The sequence below is a fragment of the Lutjanus erythropterus genome, chromosome 1 (assembly GCF_056507025.1).
Source record: "Lutjanus erythropterus isolate fLutEry1 chromosome 1, fLutEry1.hap2, whole genome shotgun sequence".
NCBI classification, from domain to species: domain Eukaryota; kingdom Metazoa; phylum Chordata; class Actinopteri; order Lutjaniformes; family Lutjanidae; genus Lutjanus; species Lutjanus erythropterus.
Window position 1 is genome coordinate 34,140,276 of NC_139317.1, and position 24,983 is coordinate 34,165,258.

At 40.8% G+C, this 24,983-nt stretch overlaps 1 protein-coding gene and 1 long non-coding RNA gene across 2 annotated transcripts in view; one reads left to right on the top strand and one right to left on the bottom strand.

Annotated features, from left to right (window-relative positions):
* celf6 (CUGBP Elav-like family member 6) overlaps nucleotides 1-24,983 on the top strand; it is a 184,215-nt gene that overhangs the window by 77,233 nt on the left and 81,999 nt on the right. The gene's annotated exons all lie outside the window — the stretch shown is intronic.
* Nucleotides 4,284-7,116, bottom strand: LOC146333184 (uncharacterized). The gene is made up of 3 exons (XR_014771308.1): nucleotides 6,280-7,116; nucleotides 5,545-5,593; nucleotides 4,284-4,507 (listed from the first exon to the last, which is right to left on the bottom strand). It is a non-coding gene; the product is annotated as an uncharacterized LOC146333184 (long non-coding RNA).

Sequence of the window (24,983 nt, forward strand, 5' to 3'; positions counted from 1 at the left end):
ACAAAACTTAATCCCAGTAATGTCATTTTTAGCTCAAGATGTTACTGCACTTTTTTCTTGATGAAAATAGTAGTACCAGGGTAGAGGGAGAGTTTTCTCTGATTCGTCTTCTGTGCAAGGGAAGATGGTGTGTGAGTTGTCATCGGTTACCTGGTCAGCGGTGGCAGGAAGCTGTAGAGCTGTGTGCCGTCACGCCTGTCTCCCCACCGGCCCTCTCGGGCTGGAGCCCCTCTGTGCTCCTCTGCCTAATCAGGCTGCTCAGTATGCAGAACAACCTCCCTGACGGCCCCAGTGCTCAGCCCCCAGTCGCTGACCTCCCCTAAAGCTATGGAGCCGAGCTGGGCTGAGCTGTGCCCAGTCAGCCGGTGCCAGATGTCAGATGGGATGGATGGCAGAGATAGTTATGCAGAGGAACAAGCGGGCCTGGATCAGGTAGCACTGGCAAAGACTTTTTTTTACAGTTTGCCTACTGGGGAGCCAGATGGGTATTGCTCTTTTGCCACACAAGACAACAAAAATCAGTGTCTGAATGTTGAAACATCCGCAGGAGATTTCCTGAAAATTAAGGTTTTATTTTTGCTCTTGTCTGGCTGATAAATCACCACATTTACTCAAGCACTGTATTTAAGTACAGAACATCTTATAAATATAAATGTGTGTAGGGCAACGTTGTTTTTTTTCTTCTTTACCCATTAATCATCTCATGATCCCCCAAAATTAGGGCCCGACCCCTAGGGTGGCAACTATTGGACTAAACTACCAAACTGTTTTTGAAGTAGTAGAAAAAAACAGCACTGCATCCAACCCAGGGTGAAGGTTTGCATATGGATGGAGGAGACATAAGCTGCCGTTGTTTCAGAACCATGGACAGCGCTGGAAGAGAGTAGAGGGCAGGCTGTTGTACCCATGCTGAGACTAGAGATACAACCTTTACCCTGTACAATACACCCATTATCCATTCCTGCATCAGTATTAACAATCTAATAATCTCTAATCTCATATTTAGTAGTTCATGACTAACAGGGGGCAATTTAGAACAAATACTTGTACTTTCAATACTAGTATTATGTATTATGTGGAGTACTAATGGAGTATTTTTAACTTGTGGTATTTGTATTTTCACTTAAGTAAAAGATCTGAGTACTTCTTACACCACTGACCATACATCCTTACTGGACCCAGGGCCCACTTTTTCTTAATTAAAATTTAATACATGTAAAAAGTTTAGATTAGTTTTTTAGTTTACTAAACTATTGTTGTCCTCAGAGAGGCAATTTGAAGTGCACCAAAAGTCTGCTACTTTTTACTATAATTAAAACATACTTTGTAGAATAAAACATTTTGTATAATGACTTAATGAAAACTTGCATTTGCTATTAGAAGAACCCCGTCCCACGCAGCACTTTAATGGAAAAATATGCAGGAGTTTCCCCAAAAGAATGAGTCATACAACAAGAACCCCTCTCAGTCATCACCTACGACCCACCAGACATGTGTGGCGGCGCCTACATCCACAGAGGCCCTGCCCTCCGCCCATTCCTTCTTATTTTCTTTTCTTCTCGTTCTTTTGCTGTGCTGGAAACACTTTACTAACCCAACTCAGTATTTGATTTCCTGGGAATAAGACTCAACAATCAACTATCTTTCTGGTGCATTTACAACAACAACAACAGCAACTGACAAATCCCACTTATTCTGCCTTCAACAGTAAAAACCCTCTGCCACCCAGGAGCTGATGTGGTTCACAACTATGCAGTGCTTTACTTACTATTTTTTGAGTACTTGTACTTTTATGAGTAGAGTTTCCAGTCTGTACTTTTACTCCTACTTAAGTATGATCTGATCACAAACGGGCCCATGAAAACCAGGACAAATAAAAAATAAAACAAAATGCTGCTGTAGCACACGTTTGGAGTGAGGGTGTTACTGATCAAGGATTAATCGCTCACTTGCAGTACAGTATTTGCACCTCATGTGACATTGTTTTGTCCGGCGGAGCCATTTGCAGCCATTCTTAGACTTAAAATGAGAAAAAATGAACAAAAAACTGAAAATGAGGAAAAAACCAAATAGTATCTAAAGATGTATTAATCATTTATTATTAATGGATTATTAGCGTTTTCAACTACTGGTTCAGGAAAACACACTAAATTTGCAACCCTAGTTTGGAGAGGTGACTGACATTTCTAAGAAACTAATACTCTGAGTAGTTTCTGCGCAGAATACTTTGTTCTTTTACTTAAGTACATCTCTGACATCAAACTTTTACTTGTAAGTGAGTAATATTTTAGCAATGTAACAGTACTTGTACTTGAGTACAGATTTTCATTACTCTTTCCACCACTGGTTGTGCTATTGTGTATTATTGCCGTCAGCATTAACTTTGCCTTCATTTCTATTTAGCTCTGAACTGGCCAAGTTATGGCTATGGACTATCATAGGTTTGCAGTAATAATATAATAACGGTCTTTCACTCATTTTCGCTACATGTATTTAATGCAGATAATGCTGTCTCTGTGGACATGGTTGCTCTGAGGAGCGGTTTGAAACTCTGTTGTTATTTGCAGCTATTTCATCAGTCTCAACAGGACAGCCTGTTCTTGTTTGTTTAGGGTTTGGGAACTGCTGTCAGTCCTGTGATGTCAAAGTACTGCCAAAGCACACAGGTCCAAAACACCACAGCACTGACCACTTATCAAAGAAGGTGTGGCCAAAGTCAACAAAACCAGAAATCATAGTCTGCAAGGGATTCGGTGGATGAATGTCTGGTGGCAGGGTGAGACTGAACAAGGCAGCTACAGTAGTTGCAAAAACAGAAACAAACAAAAAAAAAACTTAAAGGTAGAATCAGTAGGATTTGTGCGAGCTTTTCTTAAACACAGAGAAAGATAACTGATTGCTGATTCTCATTCCTGGGATGATTTGGGTCGGTTAAGTGTCCCACAGCAAAATACAGTGAAAATGAGGAAATACAGGGAGAGGGCAGGGTCTCTGCACACACTTCCAGTGGGTCATAAGTGATAATTAAAAGGGATTATGTTTATGTAAGTCTATACATATAAAATTGTTCCATATTATGCCTTAAATTACTAATGTATGATTTTGAATTTGTTTCTGTCACATACGTTATAGCATATCAAGGATGGCATGTTTTTGAAAAATACAGTTATTCAGATTGGACAGCTATGTTGTTTCAAAGAGATTTTTCTAAAAAGTCTACAAAGGAAACTTGCCATGAGGGAACTATTTAGTACTCAAGACTCCTCTGAAAGACATGAGCACAAATTTTAGAGTGTGTTCTGAAAAATTACACTGGTTTGTTGAATATTTGACTCAAGTAATGACACACGAGTCACACTATTTGAGCACATATTGAACATGCACGGTCCCTCCCATTCACACTCCCTAATGAAGATAAGGCTGATGTAATCCAAAGCAACACAACACCCATAACCACACACTGATGTTCACACGCTTACTATATGTCAGGCAATTTCACCAGAAAATCACATTTAATAAGAAAAAAAACAAAAAAGGAAAAAACTCTCCTCCCTGGGAATTCAGAAGTAGAATTCCTTGTCTGCCTCTCAACATGTCACACTTTAAAAGGAGTCTTGGTATTGATCTCTGGGAAGAGAGTCTGTCAGACTTGCCGTGTGCCTGCCCCCGGCTCGCAGCTCAGCCAGAGCCCAGAGAGGATGTTATCCCCCGGGGCTGATTAGAGGCATTTCACTGGGAGACTCCCAGGTCACTCTTTAAGCTCCTTCCCCCTCCTGCAAGCCTGCCATGTCACACACCTGAAACTCACGGAGACGACTCCTGAGGAAAATGACAGATTTTTTTTAATGCTGTTACCTTCCAGTTACTGTTTAAGCCATTGTGTGTGTTACAGAACATTCTGAATTATTCCACGGTGTGTGCATGTGTGTGTAATCTTTCACTCGTTGGTCCTCATTGTCACTGCTGGGCTCTGATTGATCACATGATCTGATTCTGTCAACACCGGTACCAACCCCACTCACTGCCGTGAGAGAGAAAGGAAGACAGTAAAGGAGAAAGAATAATCTATTTTCATTGATATCAGAGAGTGTTTTTTTGTAATTTAACAGTTATCATCACATCTGTGCAGTATGGATCAAATGTGCTTACTGTTAGAGGAATTTCCTGTTTCAATGCAGTTTTGGAGGTACCACTTTACAGCAAGACTGCCCTTATAAATGTTTTAATAAATGGTTTACAATTAGGTTATTAATTAACTTCATAAATCGTTATTAAACAATCAAGTTATAAAATAATAATATAATTGGTGTGGGCTCACTATAATCTAGTTACTGCTTACTACTAATCAGTCTTCCAGTGAGTTACTAACAATTCTAACTGGCAAAACGGAGCCTTATTGTTAAGTGTAAAAAGATGCATGCTGGAAATGTCAAGGCAAACAATTATTGCCAAAGTCTTCGTGCAGTGGTTCCCAAATTGAGGGGCGCAGAGGCACTTCAGGGCAGGCCTGGATGAGCGGGAGAAAAATATAAAGTGAAACAAAGTTAAATGAATATGATTTACGTAGGGGAAATAAACAAACAGGAGTCTTCTGATGCTATCTTGCTGAAAAGTTTAGGAACCACTGCCTTCGTGTATGAATCTGTTAATTTGACATGTTAATTTGATATGCAAAATGAAACTTTGTGACAATTAAGATATGCTGACGGTGGGTAAATGCTTCATATTACCAAATATGTGATAATGTTGACAGATATGAATTTTGGCTGATGGAGAAGACAAAGTAAGCAAAGTAAGCAATGAGATCTATGGCTTAACATTACAGATAAATGTGGGCTCACTGTTTGGCAAGCACAGGTCACTGTTACCCTTTTTATCTAATGTGTAATTCATGACCTCATCGTTAACTATTTATATTCTATTTATAACAATAGTTTTAGAAGTCTAGTTTTGGAAACTTGTTCTCTGTTTCAGAGGCTAAATTAAATTCATAGTAGAGAGAGAGAAAGCATATTGAGAGAAAAGTGTTGGTATAATGTGTTATGTGAGAAAGGGGGATGAGCTATAGGTGAGAGATGAGCGAGGGAGGGGGGTGGGGAACAGAACAAGGAAGGCACAGAAACAGTCTCTAGGCATTTCTGAAGTTCTCAGAACAAGCTGTTCAGTGTTGTCTGCATCTTTCAACCAAACAAACATTAACAGGCACAACCTTAGTAGCTACAAAAATGCAAACCAAAGGTGCCTTTGCAAAATCTTCTTTTGCTGAACAAATTATGAAAGCAAGAAAATATGGACAAATTCCTATACAGCTTTGTCTAATCTATCAATGCATACATAGGACCAATAAGAACTAAGCCACCTTCATTTTTGCATTGTAATTTCATCTTAAAACTGCAGTAGATCAAGTTATTTTGCTGTTATAATAATTTAGAATGCATTAAACAGATAAGAGCATCTGTTTTGCAATAAGGGTTAATGCCCAAATGATTTTTTTTTCTTTTTCTTTTCTCAAAGTAATACAACAAATAAAAATAGGCAACTGACCCTTTTCCCATTGCCAGTAGATGACTTTGTCTTTCTTTTCTGATGCGTGCTGGAAAGGAAAGCTGAGACTCAGTTCATGTGTGCACAGGAGAGCTGAGAGAAAGATGGTTTTAAAAGTCTCTATGTTCTCTCAGTACTGTTGTATCTTCTACCTGAAACCCTATTTTTTGAAGTTCAGTTTCTCTCCGGTGTCACTGGTTATACTTTAAGGTGTCTGCTTTGTTTTACTGTTTCATAGTCACTTTCAGGTGGGCAGGAGTCATGTTACGTTACTGCTGATTTCCTGATTTTGCTGCTTCATGTTAATTAAATGAAATACAGACATATGACTACAGAAGAGCGGTCATCAGTAAATAAACACCTTCAAAAGGGTGCAGACTCCACCATGCTGGGCTGATGTAAGCCAAGCAGCACATGTGCATTAAGGAGCTGCAGAAGCTGCAGATAAATACCTGTGACCACTGCAGAGTCATTTGACTTGGTAGTAATTGTACCATTGTACCCTTCACCATTGAAGACAGAAGCCAGATGTTAGTGGGTTTCTTGTCCAGTGTAAAAGGGGCTTAAGTAAATTGAAGTAGTCTCCTAAAAAAGCAGCACAAGAAGAAGCTCACCAACATCTGGCATCTGCTTTTGCAATATAATCCTTTTCTTTAAAATCAGATCAATGTGCTACACTGTATGCACTTTATTCACACCTCATTACATGATTTATCGGTATCAAATTGTATTTACCTGTTGTTGCTGTTCTGTATGGCATCTAAATTGTCTTGTGCTGTTTTAAAGCCAGTAGAGAGAGACAAAGGTTTGAAGGGAGCTTGTAACCAAATAAGTCCTGCTGCAGCGTCCATCAGAGGCCCTAGGGTTATGGTGCCATGCCTTCTGTCTCTCAGCAGGTCAAAGCAGGGACAGGGCGTCTACCGGGGGGCAGACTGACCTTTACCTTATTGAGTTAAGCGTGATGAGATTACAGAACAACCTGAACTGCCAGACCCATTACCACCCTGTTCTCCATTAGTGACCTCTGGCTGAGACTAAATGTATACAGAACTGCACAAACACAAATGTACACACACAAAGGCAAGGTTACATGTAATACACCACATACATGTACACACAAACACATGCATAACCAGGCATGACCACTGAACTCATGCAGCTACACAGGCATGCACATTGATTCTGTGTTTTAATATTTATGTACAGTATGTATGAAAGGTTGAAGTGCACACATACATGTATTTATTTATGTATTTATGTGTCCATGTAGGTGTATCTTTAGTGTAGTATGAGTACAAGTCTGTGTTTAATGTGCAGCAGAGTCGGCCCGCGGGGCGAGCATGCTCTCTCCTTCTTTCGCCTTGTCGCGTTTGTCTGTTCCTATCTGCCTCACAGCCTCCTCTGCCTCCCCCACACTCTGCCTGGGGAGTGATTAAATCAGTGTACGCCTGTCCACAATCCAAAGAGATTGGCATACACACACACAAACACACACACTCACACACACACACAACAAACACTCGCGCAGTCACCTAAACAGACACACACTTACATGCAGCGACACAGTACAGGCCCAAATATACAGACAGATATATTTACCTACATCCCCAGACAAGCATTTGAACGCAAAACCTCAAATATTTATTCAGTCTTTAACGTGGTCTGCCACAAGATCACATTCTCTCAGCATGTCACGTTGAGCTCGGTATGGCAGCTAACTTGATGTACTTACAGCTGTGTGTGTGCATGTTTGTGCGCGTGTGTGTGGATGTCTGTACAACGCTGTAATTAAGGATGTCCATATTAAGTACTATACGATCTGTCCACATGTATCTTCCTCGACTGTTAGGAGGATCTTAAAGCCACACACAGTGTAAGTGTGACAGTACAGCCTGAGTGATCTATCAGTCCACTGATATTATCAGGCTGATATTGGCCTATCACAGCTATATCATCTATATCAGTATCGGCATATTCTGTATGTTGTGCATTATGTGCCTATATGAGAACTTTTTGAATGCAAATTGCTTTTATTTGTCAGTATAATTTCTTTTTTGCTTTATTGGCATTTGTGTGGCATATGTGTTTTTTATTTATAAGTATTTATAATTATTAAAAATACCAATTAAAGTTTACTGTTTCAATGGCTTAATATAATTTTGGACAATAATGTTCATTGCTCAACTGTAAAATTATCTGCCTCCATTAAATATCTTTGTCACAAGAGTTAACCACATAACCACTTTCGAAGGTTTATTCTATATTATTTATATTATATTTTGTAGGGGTGTAATGATCAGGGATGACAGCAATTAATCGATTATTATTTAACTGGTCATTAAGCATTTGATCCATCAAGTATTTAATCAATCGAATATCAAATAAAGTTCTGAAATACAACAGAGATTTTTATGAACATGCTCCACACGTCATCTGGTATTCAAGTATATGTGTTTAATATGTAGGCCTTTACATATGCACTACATGCCACTATGGAAATAAAGATTTGATTTGGGGGGTGTGCATTTGGTAATTATCAATATAAACAAAAATTGTATTTTTTTCATAACAATTAATTGATTAATTGATTATTAATGTTAACAATGATTACAGAACCCATGTAATGATACATTGATCTGGATTGATAAATCCATTCAGTGTTCAATAATCCAAAATGATCAATGCAAAATGAAAATATTGATCTATATTGACATCTTTAAGCTACACCTTTATTTTGAAATTCCTATGACGTGTCTTGTTGTCCAAAGAAATGATATAATATCATATTGTGAAGAAATGTGTGATTTACACCCCTAATACTTTGTATAAAGAATATCAGCCAATATACCAACGACAGACTTTTTTGACTCTTTAAAATAGGTATCTGCATCGGCCCCAGAAATGATGAAGAGATGATGTGATGCACATTCTGCATCTGTACATCACTCTGTGATCATACTGGACCACTTTGCCTCCTTTGTATGCCTGGTTGGTAATCTACTGTATGTGTGTGTGTGGTGAGGCATCCTAATGTATATGTATTTCCACGTGTGCTTTTCGACATGAGGGTTCATCTGTGTGTGTCTTGTGTGCAAGTGTGTGTGCCTCTGTGTGTGAGCGTGTGCATGTGTGTGTGTGGCAAGGCGTCCTTATGATAAGTGACTCCCAGGCTGATTAAAGAGAACTCTTTCTCTCCATAATGAACACAGGAGATCCATCAGCCATTGCCTTTGAGGAACGCCTGGCGCGTCAGCAGCTAAAGTGCCTGTGATCTCCCGGATTTCAACCAACGTTGATTAACTTGGCAGCATATTAAGTGGAAAGGTATTGAGCTGGCTGGAACAGCAAAAAAAAAAACACATCAGCGAGAGTTTGTCTTGTAGGCGCTGGTATGAAGTCATATTTGCATATCTGAGTAAAGTTAAAGTGCTTATGTTTGGAAATCAGTGCAAATATGATTAGAGTTTTTCGGGTCAGTCGAGTGGGTCAGAGTATTATCAGGCTTATGTCTGTTCAGGTCTAATGAAGGACAGGCAATGTGTACTCATGTATACTTACGTTTGCACTGAGTTGCACTGAATTTGCCCTTTTCACATGTTTAACGGCACATTTTTACACAAATCTTTATCATTTCTTATTTTTTAAGGTTAAATTAGCTAAACTGAATTACAGGATATGTGGGCTTACATGTGGGATTAAGGATACAGCCGTCATTTTAAGTTGCAATTAAATGTGTATCCCACAGAATTAAATGATTTAATATTATCTTATAAATGCTTGAATTGATTATCAGGATACAAAAAAAAAAAACTTGAAGAAAAAAAAATCACAAACCTTTGACGATTTTTGGCATCTTGTCATTTGTGGAATTATAGAATATTGCAGTATTACAGCCCTCTCTGTGATTGCAGATATTTCCAGGGGTTAGTTATATAAGGAAAATAAAGAAAGCAATGCATGATGGATAATTGTATTGGGGTCAGTAGTAGGTGTTTTACTGACAAGTTAACCAACTGACTATCAGAACCTCTGGTCATCACTTGAATTATTGTAAACTTGTCGTTCATCTGTGGAGAGTCTTGTTAAATAATCAGGATTTAAGGTATTTGGAGATAGAAAGACTCCCACTATCCCTTCATATTGATCCTGCCTACATTAGTTAAACCTTTCCTGGTTGTATTTGAGACAAGACCAAGAACTCATTGTTATGTCTTCAGCGACAAGTCATCTACTTTTTAGGAGTAGTCAAGGTCAACTAAAATGCAGCAGTCGTGTGTGCCCTAGTCAGAAGTGATACTGAAACATCCTCTGATGAAGACTCTGTGTACATTTGTTTTGGCTGTCATTATGTCCTGTCACTGACATTCATTTTGATTAATATTCTGCACTGTCACTCTTTGTGTACACAGAGGGTTCAAAACAAACAAATAATGATTTCATTAAAATTCTCCCATCACATGGCTGCTCACTCCCATCCGTGGACAAGTCAAGGGGGAATAAATAGCCCAGTATAATTAAACATTTGGCTCATCAGTGCAAAATTAAAAAGTTCTTACATAGGCAAGAAGCTATGTCACTCATAGGGAAATTAAGCGATCTGCAGTAATTAAAGAGGGTCTGGTTCCTTTAATCTTGTGTTAAGGGCCTATGTAGCAGCACTTAGGGGGCTTCAGCTCAAACTCCCCTCCAAAGGGCACATTTCTCCTATATTTTGTGTGCCTTGCTCAAAAACATTATACTGCTCATTCTGTGTCTAAAAAGATTCAGAAAACTGCATGAACCAGACAAGTTAAGAACTTAAGCTTGTGCCTAAAAAACAAATACTTCTGCGTCTTCAGGGAAATACAGTAGTTTTTCTATCAGCAACAGCTTCTGGATAGTAGTTATCCTGCAGCTCAGTGTGATCTCCTTTATCTTCACCGTGACAAAGGCCAGTCAGGTAGAACAGTTCCGGATGTGTCTGACGGTCCCCAGACTTCCGGAGGGGGGGATGATATAAGTTTAAAAAAAATGCAGGGAGGGCAAATTGGGATTCAGTGTAAATGTACAAAGGTAAACTTCAATAAGGCAGCGTAGGGACTAGTCCTGCTCTTTTATCATTTATTGGCCAGTGCTCTCACAGCCTGCTGGGAGTTGTCCCACTTATTCCGCCATACACACCCTGCCACGTAGGTGAACCCTCCTAATATGGGATAGGCCCCTGCCTCTCCTGCAGCCCGCTGCCTGATCTGATATCAGGCCAGTGGGAAGGTTTGCTCGCATTTTCACTCCAACTACATTTCCCAGAAGGTCTTACTCTTGGCTATAGTGAACCCGGGGGCACGTTGATAGAGAAAGGTCTTCGAATGTGATTCAGAACTAAGTGGAAAAACATGAGGAATGAATCAGCCCTTTGTGCGAGCTCATATTTCATCTCCAAACACATCAACTGTAGCAAGCTGTCCTATTTTGAAGTCGAGTTGCGAGAGAATTTTTAAGAAGTAGAGGCATTCAAATGTCTCCAAGTCAATTTCATCCTCCTTTTCCTCTAGTCAGTCATGGATTGTCGCTCCCCTACCATCGTGGGTAATTTGTTTCCTCATGTTTACAACATCAGACATGGCTTTTGATTATGCATTTTCTGTTTGGAAATGAACTCATCATTTCAGCTGTAGATGGCATTGAACTGAGCCCTTATAGCCTGGCAAAATGGACCTAGATGCTGAGCACTTTTGATCGCCACACAAAGTGACTGACTCTGTCTGACCTCTGGGAGGAGGGGTGAATATTGTCATGTTGTATAGCGCACATCCAAATCTCCTTTTCCTTTTCAGTCCCTTCTTGATAGGCCTGAGTTTGCCTTTGTTGTGTGGTATTCCACTGACACTCTCACCCTGGATTAAAATCTTAATTAACTTGAGTGTCAGTCTGCCTTCCTATAGTTGAAAAGGCAAAGAGGGGGGAGACTAAGGAGGACAGGGGACTGTGGTGGTACATGGGATCATGGGATGCTGGCCAGTCTACTGCAGGGTGCACCGTTATTGTGGCTGGCACTGCTGCTATGTTTCTGTCTGCTGTCTCCCTCCCCCTCTCAGCTCGCTGTCTCCCTCAGTTTGCTTCTGCCTGTCTCTGTGATGAGCCCTCATAAAGCAGAGGTTAGGGTATGGAAAAGGGGAAGATGTAGTAAAACAGGCTTTGGTAAGACACAAAAACAGCAGATCTCTCTCAGGGTATGACCTCCTGTTATGAGGCTGACACGGCCACAAAATAAAAATTTCCTGCAGTTTTACTTGGGAGGGCGGACAGAGAGAGAGTATGAATGTTGGCCATCATTCGTTGCCACGGCCGCAGGCTCTGGCTAGTCGACGTGGTTGTGATCGCACGGGTCACCTTCGTGACAGAAATGACACGCCTGATCAAAGGCTGGCCATTTGCCGCTGGGATGCTTCAGTCTTTGCACCCAGCTGTGCCCGCCTGCTTGTCTGACCTTGGCCTCGCATCATGAGGGTTTGTGTGGCAAATAATGGCTAATCTGGCCCCAGCTAGTGCTCCTTTGGTGTCCCCTTCATCCCTCGTTTCATCTTGGCGTTCTGTTTCACACGGCTATATGAGCTCGCGGCCTTTCCAGAGAGCCCTGATGAGGCTGCACGGGCACGGCTGACCGGAGGATGGACATTCATCTCAGAGGTGGCCAAGATGGGCGGTGGGTGGTGTTCGGGTAGGAGGCAGCATGGTTGAGGAAATGATATCGCTGTCAATCATAAGCTGTTAATGACAAAATGACAGCTTGAGTCAGCCTGGCCAACAGTTTCCCACTCTGTCTCTATGTCTGTAAGTGAACTTCATTTTGCCTGAAGGGGGCGCTGTGCCGGGCTTTCACGCTGGGTTTTCTGTACAGCAGCCATCTGCCCATGACGGCTGGACCTGCCATAGACATTAGCAACATCACTGCCACTATGACAACTCTCACACCAGCTGCCTTTATCTCAGCAGCTTTGTTTCTTTGTCAGTGTGAAATACCATTTGAATTCCAAATGGAGCATAAACAACCCATAATCTGAGTACAGAGAATAGTGTTTTTTTTTCTGCCCTAGTATGACAGAGCTTTTATGTGCTGAGGCTATTCTATCAGCTTCCTATGAAAGCCCCAGTGTTTTTTTTTTCCTCTAAGCCCTCAGCAAGCGATCCAATGGGCCTCCCACTGCAAATGGCAAATGTCTCTTCCCATGTAAAGCGCTCATAGCTCTTTATTGAGGATCATTGCACTGGCAGTATCTTTCAGCCAAACATCAGCGTTACCATTCAAATGCTGAAATTAATTCTGCAGCCAGGGTAAAAAGGTGAACAGTCATAACAGTAAACTCTCTCGAGTTCTCCTCTCTCTCTATTTTCCTCTTTTATATAGCCAGGAGCTGTGTTTTTTCCTTCTTTTCCTTTTTTTTTTTTTTTTTTTGCTGGGTGAGAATGTCTTTGCATCTGAAATGTGCATTAATGCACCGCTAAGGTCAACTCGGCTCATTTAAAAAACAAAGCATTCAGTGAGTTGTAGGTCCACGGGTCTGCTGGCACACAGGAAAGATTTATTGTCTGCCCTGTGCTTGTGCTGCTGCTCCTCGTTACCAGCCAACTCTGACCCCGTCCTGCCGACACCACCGAGACGCTTAATCTCCACGGACAACTTCTGTATGAATACATTTTAGTCAATGTGGAGCGCCACGTTGCCCGGACTAGTGCCCTGGCATGGGTTGACACCGCACACCGCCGGGAGGGTTGGGTAAGAGAGGGAAAGGGAGAGACATCTGCTCTGGTCACCCACCCTGCTATGCCCTATTGTACCGGGACCCACAACATCCCTGTGGTTTACTCTACTCTTTTCCTGTATGCATGAGTGTGTGTGTTGTTGGAGAAGAGCAGAGATGGGAGGTGGGATGGAAAGCACACGGGAGTAAGGGGATGCTTTGCCATATGGCCGATTCCCTGCTCGGGTTGAGAGAGAGGAGCGGAGAGAGTGCAGGCACTAGAGAAAAGCAGAGAGAGCACTGTGAAAAATGTCTGTTTTTTACAAGCCATTTAATCTTCCATTGGTCTACAATCTTATTTTCCTTAAACTCGAGAGAAAAACTACCATTGTTGCGAGATGATCTGACTTGATTCCAATGCAATCCAACTTCTTTTTTCCGAATAAGCTGACATTATCCTGCCACATTTCAATATGTAACAATATGAGCTCCTGCAAGTTCTCGCAATGAAATTAAACTAATTGGTAAACAATTGAAACACACTCAATGGGAAAATAACCAGCAATGATTTTTTTTAACACAGAACTCCCAGTTAAATTGAATTGTTAATAGGATTATTTTTTGCAGTGTGGGCATGAGAGGCAAGCAGAGGGTGGGAGTGACAAAAAGACCTTTTATCTTGCCATCTCTCCCCCTCTTCATGAACGTGCCTGGAAGATGTAATGCCTACCAAAACCCTGAGTCTCTATGTAGGCCAAGAGTAAAGCAATGGAGCTTTGAGGAAGGGGACTCAGTAGATTTTAACTTTTTAAACATATGGATGTTCTTTGTGTGATACTGGACAGGAATACAACAGGCACACAGGGGATGATTTGACCTCAAATTCACCAGATATTTTTTACTAGTTTACCAGGCAGCTTGTTTCTTACAGCAGAGAACCTAAATAATGGATGATGACCTGCAGAAGAAGCTGATTGGCAGCACAAACAACCAGAGTTAAAATTTACAATCACTTGCTTGGCAGCTGGTGACTACTCTACCTTGCTAAATGTCCTGAATGTCATTCATCTCTTTCTAAGCCAATGGTGCTTGAGGAAATCTTTTACCACTTAAACATCCAGTGAGTAAGATTTAGGGGAGTATACAGGCAGAATATGGCATATATGGAATGTAATATTCCTAAGTATGTTTTCAATAGTATGTAATCACCTGAAAATAAGAACTACTGTATTTCTACGGTACAGTACAGCACAGTACAGTACAGTACAGTACAGTACTACATGCTTCTACAGTAGCCCAGAATGGACAAACTAAACACTGCCTCTACATACAGTCCACTGTAGGTTCTCCTAGACCAAAGGTTTCCAAAGTGGGTGGCAGGCCTCAAGGGTTAAGGTTAGGGTTAGAAAACTGTTTCCCCAATTACATTAAATCTCAAAAGGAGATCATGTACAATTGTCTAAATGCATGTGATTTACTTAAAGAGATACTTTATACAGTAGGTGCAGTATTGTGGCATTTAAGTTTTTTTTCATTCAGAAACATGTAAAAGCCTTTGGACAGAACTTTTTGATGTATTTAATGAGATCTCAAGTTACGTCAAACAGCAATATTAGGCCTATATAAATAACAAATAAGTAAAGTAGTGGGGATGTCTGTTTCAAAGCTTTGTCTGAGGGGAGGACCACAGTCTCCGACTTTGAAAACCCCTGTCCTAGATGCTTGGAAGTGACACAAGGTGTTTGCAATCTGCAAGTTCACTGCCACATGCCACTAAATCTAAGCATCTAAGGATGCATGTGTAAACAAAAATCACAAAAACTCTAAGCCACTCTCTTCTAAGACAATTAAAATGCTGTCATTGTCAAGGCATGGTCATGTTACACCTTAAAGCTCTGATATCTTCCAGCATCAAGCCTTTGTCAGAGAGATTCAAGAAACAAAATCCTTTGCACTGGTCCTTTAAGTTACAAAGAAATAGAGGGATGTACACAGAATAGAGATAAAACAGTGATGGTCACATGGGGTAACAGAGGGGAGGCAGGACTGGCAGCCAAGGAAAGATATGTGATGAAGGAATGACTTCCAACATAACAAGAGTTTCAGAAGGACTCTTGAGGTCTACAGTATATTCCCCTGTAAGGACACACAACTGGTGAAGTCATTTTCCAGAAGATTGTTTCATTTTTCGAGGAGAAAGGATTGGACTTGGAATGGATCAAAATAATGGTAACAGAAAGTGCTCCTACAAGAGCAGGCAGCATTCAAAAGACGATGGACTCTGCTATGGAAAATTATGAACTTCATTCGGTGGTACTTGTTCGCAGCATTGCCTTTTTCCACCAGTCACATGTCAGGAGAGCAGAATGATTTCTTTACCCACAATACATTAGACAGCTTAGCCTGAGCAACAAATGTAGAGCGAGACACCAAAGTAGCCATTTCTGATGCTCATGTTGTGTGATGTGCAGTATTTATGGTCCAAGCTCTTTTTATCAAGTGACATATTTCATCATTTGAATCAACTTAGCGAGAAGTTACAGGGCAGGGATAAAAGTATCTTGAGGAACTCATTGCATTTCAAAATAGTGATGATGGGCTTTTAGGAGGGGCTGAAAATCAACTGCCTCTTGATTTGAAAATTTCAGCATCCCCAACGAGATGATGAGGCTGTTAAAGGACCCGTTTTCTGTTGATGTTGGTGGGGAATTTGCTGTGACAGCAAAGCGGCTGATTCCATCACTTGATGAGGCTCACAGCTTCAAATAATTGACATTCAGTCATCAGATAACTTAAATCAGTCACCGCAGCTGCAGCAGGGTCTGAACAGTTCTGGATCAATGGAATCAGCAAAGAGACTTTTTCGTAAACAGGGAGGGTCGCACTATTTATCTTAATGTTTGCCTGAACTTAAGAAAAAATGAGCAGTTGCTCCTGACTCATTAGGCTTCATCTCCATCAGTGTTTTGCTGACAACTGATATCCTTGCAAAAGTCAAACTTTAATCCAAATGTATTTAAAGATTCATTTGTTTTTTTTTATCATTTGATAGCTATGTATGAAACTTAATAAAGTGGGGGCTATTTTATCATCAATATTGTGATGACATCTGATATTTTTTTTCATTAAAATAAATAATTTAGTCCAATAAACATGTTTTATACCATTATATTATATCATGTATTCCACTTTTTATAAATTAGACTGTTTACATATGTACCAATTAAAGGTGCAATGTGTAAAATATATAAATAAAATATACATATTAAGAGTTTCTCAAGTTTCAAGTTTTGACTGAACTAAGACAAACATGTTCATAAACACACTTCTAACTCACCAGAAACAAAAAAGAAAAGGTGGTTGAAAATAAATCCTTAATCCACCTGTTAGATGTGACAATATCCTGGTTCCCCACTGCCTCTCTGATGCCTGACCTCCCAGTCGCTCCACTGTGTTTCACGTCTCTCCTGTCCCTGCTTGCTGTCCTTACTGCTCCCAGCTTCCGTTGGTCTTGGAGGCTGTGTTTGTTCCCAGGCCGACTCTCTGTTCCTCCAAACTGCAGGTCCAGCCAAACTCGAGCCATGGCTAACCGAGCTAACAGCAGCTAGTAGCCACAGCTAAAAATATATTATGCTGCACCCTATTTGCTTGGAGTTACCCTTGACAGGTGTCCATATTTTCCACGTTGCTCCTTAAAATTGTAAAAGACAGAGTACTTGGCTAAAAATAAAGCATTCCAGGTCTAGGTAGCATAAGTGATCATAATACAATGGTGAGAAGTTATTGGTCTTGTGATTTTTCTCTTTGTACTTAAAAAAAGCAAATTTTAGAAAAAGGTATTAATCCAAGATCTTAATATAAACAAACCACCACCAACATAAGAATCATACTCATATAATATTCACGTATGTTCAATATGCACATAACATAACAGTCAATAATTTGTAATTGGGCTTTTAAACTGTATAATTTTTGATTTTATATCTGCTTTGATAAAATGACAAAATAAATTTTTCCATACGGTATTTTAGGCAAATTGCTGATCAGTGGCATCCAACATCATGAAATGCAAGTTTTGTTGCCACTGTGCACTGATATTATTCAGACTGCAGAATGATCAGAGTGAAGGACAGACACACGAGGGATATTTTTCCTCTCTGAGAGCAGTAAGGTGTGAATAGAGACAAGGAGATTCAGTTGGGAGAGAGTTACAAAAAAGAGACAAGGAGAAAGACGGAGACATTCAAAGAGAGAGAAGCCAATGATGCCGCTCATGCATCGGCATCGCCACGCCCACTGAACAGCCTGAGGCTCTGGAGTGAAGGAAGGATTTCATCTGTTTTATCTCCTCTGTCTTCTTTTTTTAGGTTACACAGAGCACGTCCCTTTTTTCCCTTTTCCCTGCTTCAGTGAGGCAAAGATCTTAATCGCCCCTGACCGTAATCTACCAGAGTGGAACGCTTTTCTTCAATAGACAAAAAAGGAGCTTATAGATGCTGCACCCTGCAAGGGTATAACATCACAGGGTTATCCTCTGGCAAAAGGGGAGGGATGTGTAGTGTGTGTTTGTGTGTACGTTTTGTTCCGATGTTCCGACTCGCACAGCGGACAGTGACAGGCGTAGTGAAAGAGAGGGAAAAAAGGGACAGAATATGCCACAACTTCATAGAACTTGTCTCTTTTCTTTTGTCTTCATCAAATAGTAAAGTATGAAGAACTAGGGCTGCCCCCTGAAAGTCAAAGATCCAAATCATCAGTCTCCTCAGTCGACTCAGTCGTTTTTGTGTTATAGGATAAAACAGATGGAAGCGTACAAAATGCCAGGGATAACATTTCAATGAAGAATTATAAATACAGGGACACATAAATTGATTTTTAAATTAGCTGCTGATGGGAGAGGGTGAAACAAGTGGTTTCAGTTTTTTTTTAGCCGTCATTGTAAACAGAGAAATGCAACAGCATGACAGCCTATGAACTTTACACATGAAGTCTCTAAATCACCACAAATGACAAAACTAACTGTGATGGAAGCTGAGGAGAATGATAGAAACACACTTCACCCCAGTGCACTGCTGAATGTGCAAGGCAGGTGATGCTTGCTTGTTTTTGCCACTGTCAGATTCAGATTGTTATATTAACCATCTGACAACATTATGTTAAGGTTTGCTACAGTGAGAAGCCTTTTTTTTAAGAGTAAGACATGTTTTTTTTTTAACCAAAAACAGCTGTTTAATTGCTCTTGCCAAATTAACCAGACTCCCTTTGCAAAAAAGTAATTTTAATATTATCATCTTTGATAGAAACAAACTAAAACTCGCCAAAACCACGTCTTTTTACTGTTCCAACAATCACTGACTATAGTTTCAGTGCAGTGGAATTTTATACCTGAACTATTGAAGGATGCACACTTTTACTTTCTCTGATTGTTTTCACAGATGACAAAGAGTTTTACTGGTAAAGCATGCACCTGTAGGCAGATATAGGAATTTAGTGTGGAGCACTGAACTGAAAAAAAAAGAACGAATTGTTGAATATTCATATTAAATAGCCAAATCTGATTTGTCTGAAAAATGTCTGAGCCGAGTACAGACAAACCTGTTCGTTTTTCTTTTCCCCTTGTTTGTGTGTGTAGGAATCAATTAGTTGTGTGCACACATAGGATCAACAACAATCATTATTCCCTTTCAGTAGAGGTGAGCTGGTGCTAAAAGACCAGACAGATGGAGACTCTTGTTTTCTCAACTCGCAGCAAAGTCTAGATTCTGTGATAAAATTGGCAACTGTATTAACAAGCAACAAACAAACAACCAAAAAAAGGTGTGGATAATCTTAAAGGACGATTTTGCTGAAATTTCTTCAGGCAATACTGACGGATGACAGTGCTGCAAAATGCACCCGAATCTCTACCTAAAAGCCAAATATTTGTTTTGTTTTAATCTCCTTGCAGTCTGATGGGTTGACATATGACAGTTTAGAGTGTTTGAAAAGTCAACTTATTTCTTTACAGTTGACAATTTAGTTTCTTTTTTTTCCTCTTTTGGCATCTGAGTCTTCCTTATGTGGAAAAAAACATCCATCTGGTGCTTGGAGCAGACTAAAACTGACACTATATGTTATTTGCAAAGCGAACTGCAATCATAGAGAGATCGTTTTTGTTGCCACAGCCAATCCCCCTTAAAGTTTCTCTCTCTGTCTGGTTCTGTGTGTCCTCCATTCCTTTTTTTCCTCTCTTTTCCTCTATTATTTTACTTTCGACATGCCTTTTTTTTATTCCTCTCTTTCTCTCTGTCGCCTCATTTTATTCTCGTCGCCTTTGTCACTTTCTCCTTCTCTGTCTTGGTCTTTTCTTGTTCTTTTGTTTCGTTGTCACTTCCTCTCTCTGCAGCTTTTTTTTTTTTGTCATTTCTTTCTTGGTTCTTGTCTTTTTGCACACCGTCATAGACACACACACACACACACACACACACACGCAAATACAGACATAAATAAATCCCCTTTCTGTGAAGTCCCTGAAGTCAGAGAGAGAATGTGATTTCCAAAATCCACAAAAAAGTCACTTGCACAGAATATTCACAGTGCATTATTTCACTTGAAAAATAACACTCGCCCACCTAGCCTAGAGCTGAAAGCTGGCACATCAAACTTTCCAAGGATTCATCTGAGGTTTAGGCACAGTATTTAGGCAGAGGTGTACAAAATATGTGGCTCTGGTGGCTCTGTGAAGGGGGGCTTTTACATGGTGAGCAGAGAATTTTATCCTAAGAGCTTTGTGTAATCCTTATCTCAGTATACATATTGTCTCTTTACTGGGGCGTTTCAGTTTGCCGGCCTCTCCCGAATGCTGACGGTGACTAAGCAGCGGATAATTCAGTGTGTATCTTTTTGGTATAGCCACCAATATTAAAATTTGAAGGTTATTTAACTTATTATACGTGATATTTGTGTATCAGGTGTGTGTTTCTCGCTGTCTGTCTGTGCACCGCCACAAAAACAAATATTAATCATTCTTTTGTGTTTGTTTCTTAGCAACAAATTGTCCTCATATTCGTCTCAGCCGATGCTGAATCGGAAACCGCATGCGCCGTCTGACAAGCCTCGCTGTGATACTTCCTTGTTAAGCGCTCGTGTTGTCCGCGTCTCTGTGAACAGCGTGGATTGGCAAATTGGATAGAATCTTATCAGGCGTAAATAATGGCAGCTATCTGTAAATAGCGTTGGAGCAGGGGAGCAACAGATGCTGCTCCTGGTGAAGGAGAAAAGCCTGCTCTCCTCCACTGAGCCTGCTCCCTGCATGCTGCCACTCACGTATTTGGCTCCCATTTACACTGATCTATATTAATTCCTTGGAAAAAAAAGGGATGAATAAGGAAGTTGATTAAGGAAATGAAAATCTATTATGCTGAGCCGAAGCTCAATGTGTTCCAGTCTGTTTCACACTCTGGGATTTTTAAACCTTAATGGCTATCCAGTTAGTCACAGATCAGCGAAGCAAAGCTGGGATACAATGTTTATTTATCCATCTACTTATTCTTTTTTAAACATTTAACCCATCTCCCTTAAGATTGTAGACTTATAAGCTCCTAGCTATTGAGAAAACAAAACTGAGTCATGTCCAAACTTTCCAACCTCTCATGCAAGTGGAGTCTCTCTAAGCTAGTACCCTATCTCAAATTCTGCATGAGTACAGTCAACAAAAACTCAGTGAGCTACAGTAGTTTGATGAAATGTACCTGGCATTCATCAATAGCTGGAATGAAAGCTAACGCCTTTCCGTGTCCACCGAGGCTTGTATCCTCCCATTGATTTCTGGCCAGGCATTTGCTCACCCCAGCCAAGGTCCAAATGCAATTTAAGTGTTGTGTGGGGACGCATTTCTAGCATAGAACCTGACATGGTGTGGTCAATAGCCTCAGGCAGTGAATGAGCTCTCAAGTGGTATACAGCAACAGCGAGACGTATTTCCTCTTCCAGCTCACCTCACGCCTCCTCGTCAAATTAAACAATAGAGGCTGGAGGGCTTTCTGCAGGCCTTCAGCATGCTTTCACCCTTCCATCTCTAAGAGGACAAGGCAGGCCAACGACAAACACCGCTGCTCACACATGCAGGGGGAACAAAACACTTCAATTATTCCATTTAAAATGGCATCAGCTCTCGACCCTCTACTTCAGGAAATTAAATTTCAAAATGGACCACAGTTATGGCAGCAAAACAAAGGCGCTTGATGATTAAGGGTGGATTTTAATAATGCCAGATTTTCTACACAGGTCTGCAGAGTATGGGAAATGAATGTAATAATTTCCAGGTCTTGAAAGGTTGAATTGAACAAAAAGCCTGAAAAAGTATGAGGCGCAAACTTTTTCAACGATGATATCTTTTATATTTAATGTGGTTATTGGAGCCACTGTCATGTTCTAATAACGACTGATGTTATGTTGCTGCACTGTAAAATATCATACAAGAATTTAGTGGACTTAACCAACTTTTCTCATTAATGCAAATATGCAAGTTTTCAAGCAAGTGGGTCAGAAATCTACTTGCACAGTCAATTTTTACTTTCCCATGTATTTATTATCAGTTATCAAATATCAACAAAGGCAAAAGTTAATTGCCATGTTTAATCTACAGCTGCAACATCTATAAAACATCAGACAATAGTGAAGAATGTCCATGCTTTAAATGTGTCATTTTGTAAGTCCACAACCCAAACATATTCAGTTTAATATGATAATAGATGATAAAAGTGGGAAATTTCCATATCTGAGAGGCTGAATGAGGCCATTTTTCAAAAATCGTTTCATACTTCTTTCTTTTCTTTCTTTTTTTTACTACTTGCCAGTCGGCCAAATGAGTCACTAGATATACTAGCCCAGTGGTTCCGAAACTGTCTCCGGCTTCCCTGCCTTCAAAAGCAGAAAAAAAATCAACCCCCATCCCCCCACCACTGCACAATTATTAGCAATTATCGACAACAACTGGGGAAGCAACTAATAATTGAATGTTGAATTTTTGTGAAATGAAGGTCAGCATGATAGCATCAGCAAAATCTGTATCCTCTTTATAATTCTTCCTGGTCATCCACGCCCCCCTGTGGTGTCTCTATGCCCCCTTACGGGGACCCACCCCCCCAGTTTTGGAGCCACTAGTCTGACATTGTATTTTATGTTCCCTGGGAAAGTGGGCAGTTCTTACTGTTGAGCCCTGCACTGTGTGAGAGTAACACACTCTCTGATGCCCCTCTTTTTATAGTTTGAATAGAAACACATATGATGAAATCTTGCTGTGTGTCTATTACACTTTAAGATGCTTTCACAAGAATGAAAAATCTGTGAACCATGATGATTAGTATTGAATTCAGCCCCTACTCTGTTACACTTAAAAAAGTAAAGTAAATTATGATAAATGTTAAATGTTAAATGTTATAAATGTTCATCACTGTGACTGAAGACTTGTTGGTTCAACTTAATATCTTAAGCTTGCTGAAGATGTTTTCTCCTGCACAACTGAATTAAAATCAAATTTATTTGACCAGAAAAGTACAGTAATGCTTGACAAGATACTGTGAATGATATGATGATATGGCTCATATAACAGCCAAATTGACACAACAGCTGACAAGGATTTCGGCCACTGATGTTAATACTGAAGGTATGCCAACATGAGTTTCCATTAACATGTGTTGGGTGAAAGTCTCACAAAGCACATAGAAATGTTAAAAATGACACATCCTTTGTTTAAGCGTGTAGACAGGCACGAAGGCCGTCACCAGCTTCAGCATCCAACCCCTCAGCCGGGAGAATAATTGCCCCGGGATGCTGATGGACTGTCAGGAGTCACACGAGCTTGTTTCCTCTGTTCTCCTCTTTTCTTCCCCTCTTGCCTGGTGACACAGACAGACACTACGGAAGCACCTTGTGTTCACCATGCATGGAGATAAACTGCATATTGCATTCTGTTTCAAGTGTTACAAATCTCTTGCAATAATATAATAAAAGATGTATTATTCATCACTTCTACACTGACGGAGGAGAGGGATGAAATATGCATATGGCACGTGCGCTTTTTCAAAAAGCCGACGCCGGGCGACATGTGACGGGTGATGAGGGAACATCACATCATGTCTCTGGTGTCATCAAAAGCTGGAGAGGGGAGATTAGTTGAGTGGGGACAACATGGGCAGACATAGGGCCACTTCATGGCTGGCAAAATGACTAGAATATTTGGAGAGAGAGGGATGCTGGTGTAAATAAGCATAAATTTTCAATCTACTGTATGATGAGAATCCATTTGTGGGTCCCCAGGTGTGACAAACAAAAGGTTTGGATGTGTTTGTTCCAGATCTGTCTAAATGGTTTTGCTTTATTTCCCATTGAGACAGGGTGCGCAGGGAGTGTGGGATTGGGGTGCTGGGGGTGCCAACTAAGTAATTTTGCTGCCTACACTCTGCAGAGGGTATAATTGCAGACCTTAAAAATACCCATTCTGCTCTGGCACGTATGAAAAGCGTTAAGGGGGGAGGGATTCGCCGGTCATGTGAGCACACGAACATACATACATGTGTGGGACAAGCGTGGTTGCACATCAGAATGAGATGTTCATAACACATATGCATGAGTACCATACATATATTATTATAGAGGAGTAGTGGGAAAAAAAGCCTCCATTGTTTCATTCCGAGAAACCTCATCATGACAGAGTATATTTATGAGGTAGCGTAAAATGCACTATATTTTTAGGGAACATATTCTATTTTATGTTGGTGATTTCCAAGTGTTTTCCTATTGGCCCGGGGGTCTGTGTGAATGAGTAATAGACAGAGTAATGGCTTCATCCTCGCCCAGCTAAATTTGTTTTTCTTCCTCCTGCCTTGCAAATACAAAAAAACTGCCAAAAAAATGATAAATAACAGCCACCCAATTACTCTGGCATCACCGTATTCAGGAATTTATGTTTACATTATCAAGATGTACCACTGCTCTGCATGACAACACCTTGCCACAGAAACAAATGGCATTTACATTTCCTCTGGGTGCTAGCTAGGTGCAGGTTCCTATTCATTTAGCCAGTTTGCCTCCTGAAGTAATGGGAGGCCCTGACCTAGAGCCTCTCTGTCAGCCCATTAGTGAGCGTGGAGAGCATTGCATCGGCGCCTCTGCTGTTCTGCCACTCACAAACACCCCCTAGAATCAACACAAACAAGCCCAGAACGCTGCCCCTCCTGCTCACACACACATACACACACGCACACACACACACACACACACACACACACACACACACACACACACACACACACACACAGCCAGGCGAGATGAAGCTGGGGCATTGATTTTATAATGATGCCCTGGCTGCTTCCAGCCATGGAGGAATTGAAGCTGGCTGAGCTGAGCTCTTGGTGTGTGGAGAGTTTTTTGGATGGGAGCCCTGCTGGTTGCTGGGACTAGTCCGGTGGAGAGGCTAGGCTACAGACGTGTGCAGTCGGTGGATCCAGAGCATGTAGAACATGGAGAGGCAGCCGTGCCCAACTTTACAGAAGCACCCGGAGCCAAGTGTCCCTCCTCAGCACACACAGACCTGCAACTGCCAATCAAAGCAGCCTCGGGCGCTGCCACTGCCTTGTGCGCATAAATTAGCATGTATTTGCATAAGAATCCACTCGTTTAGCAGACCCACTTGGCTCTCCCCCCAAATGGCATTTTCTCGCTCCCCCCCTCCCTCTATCT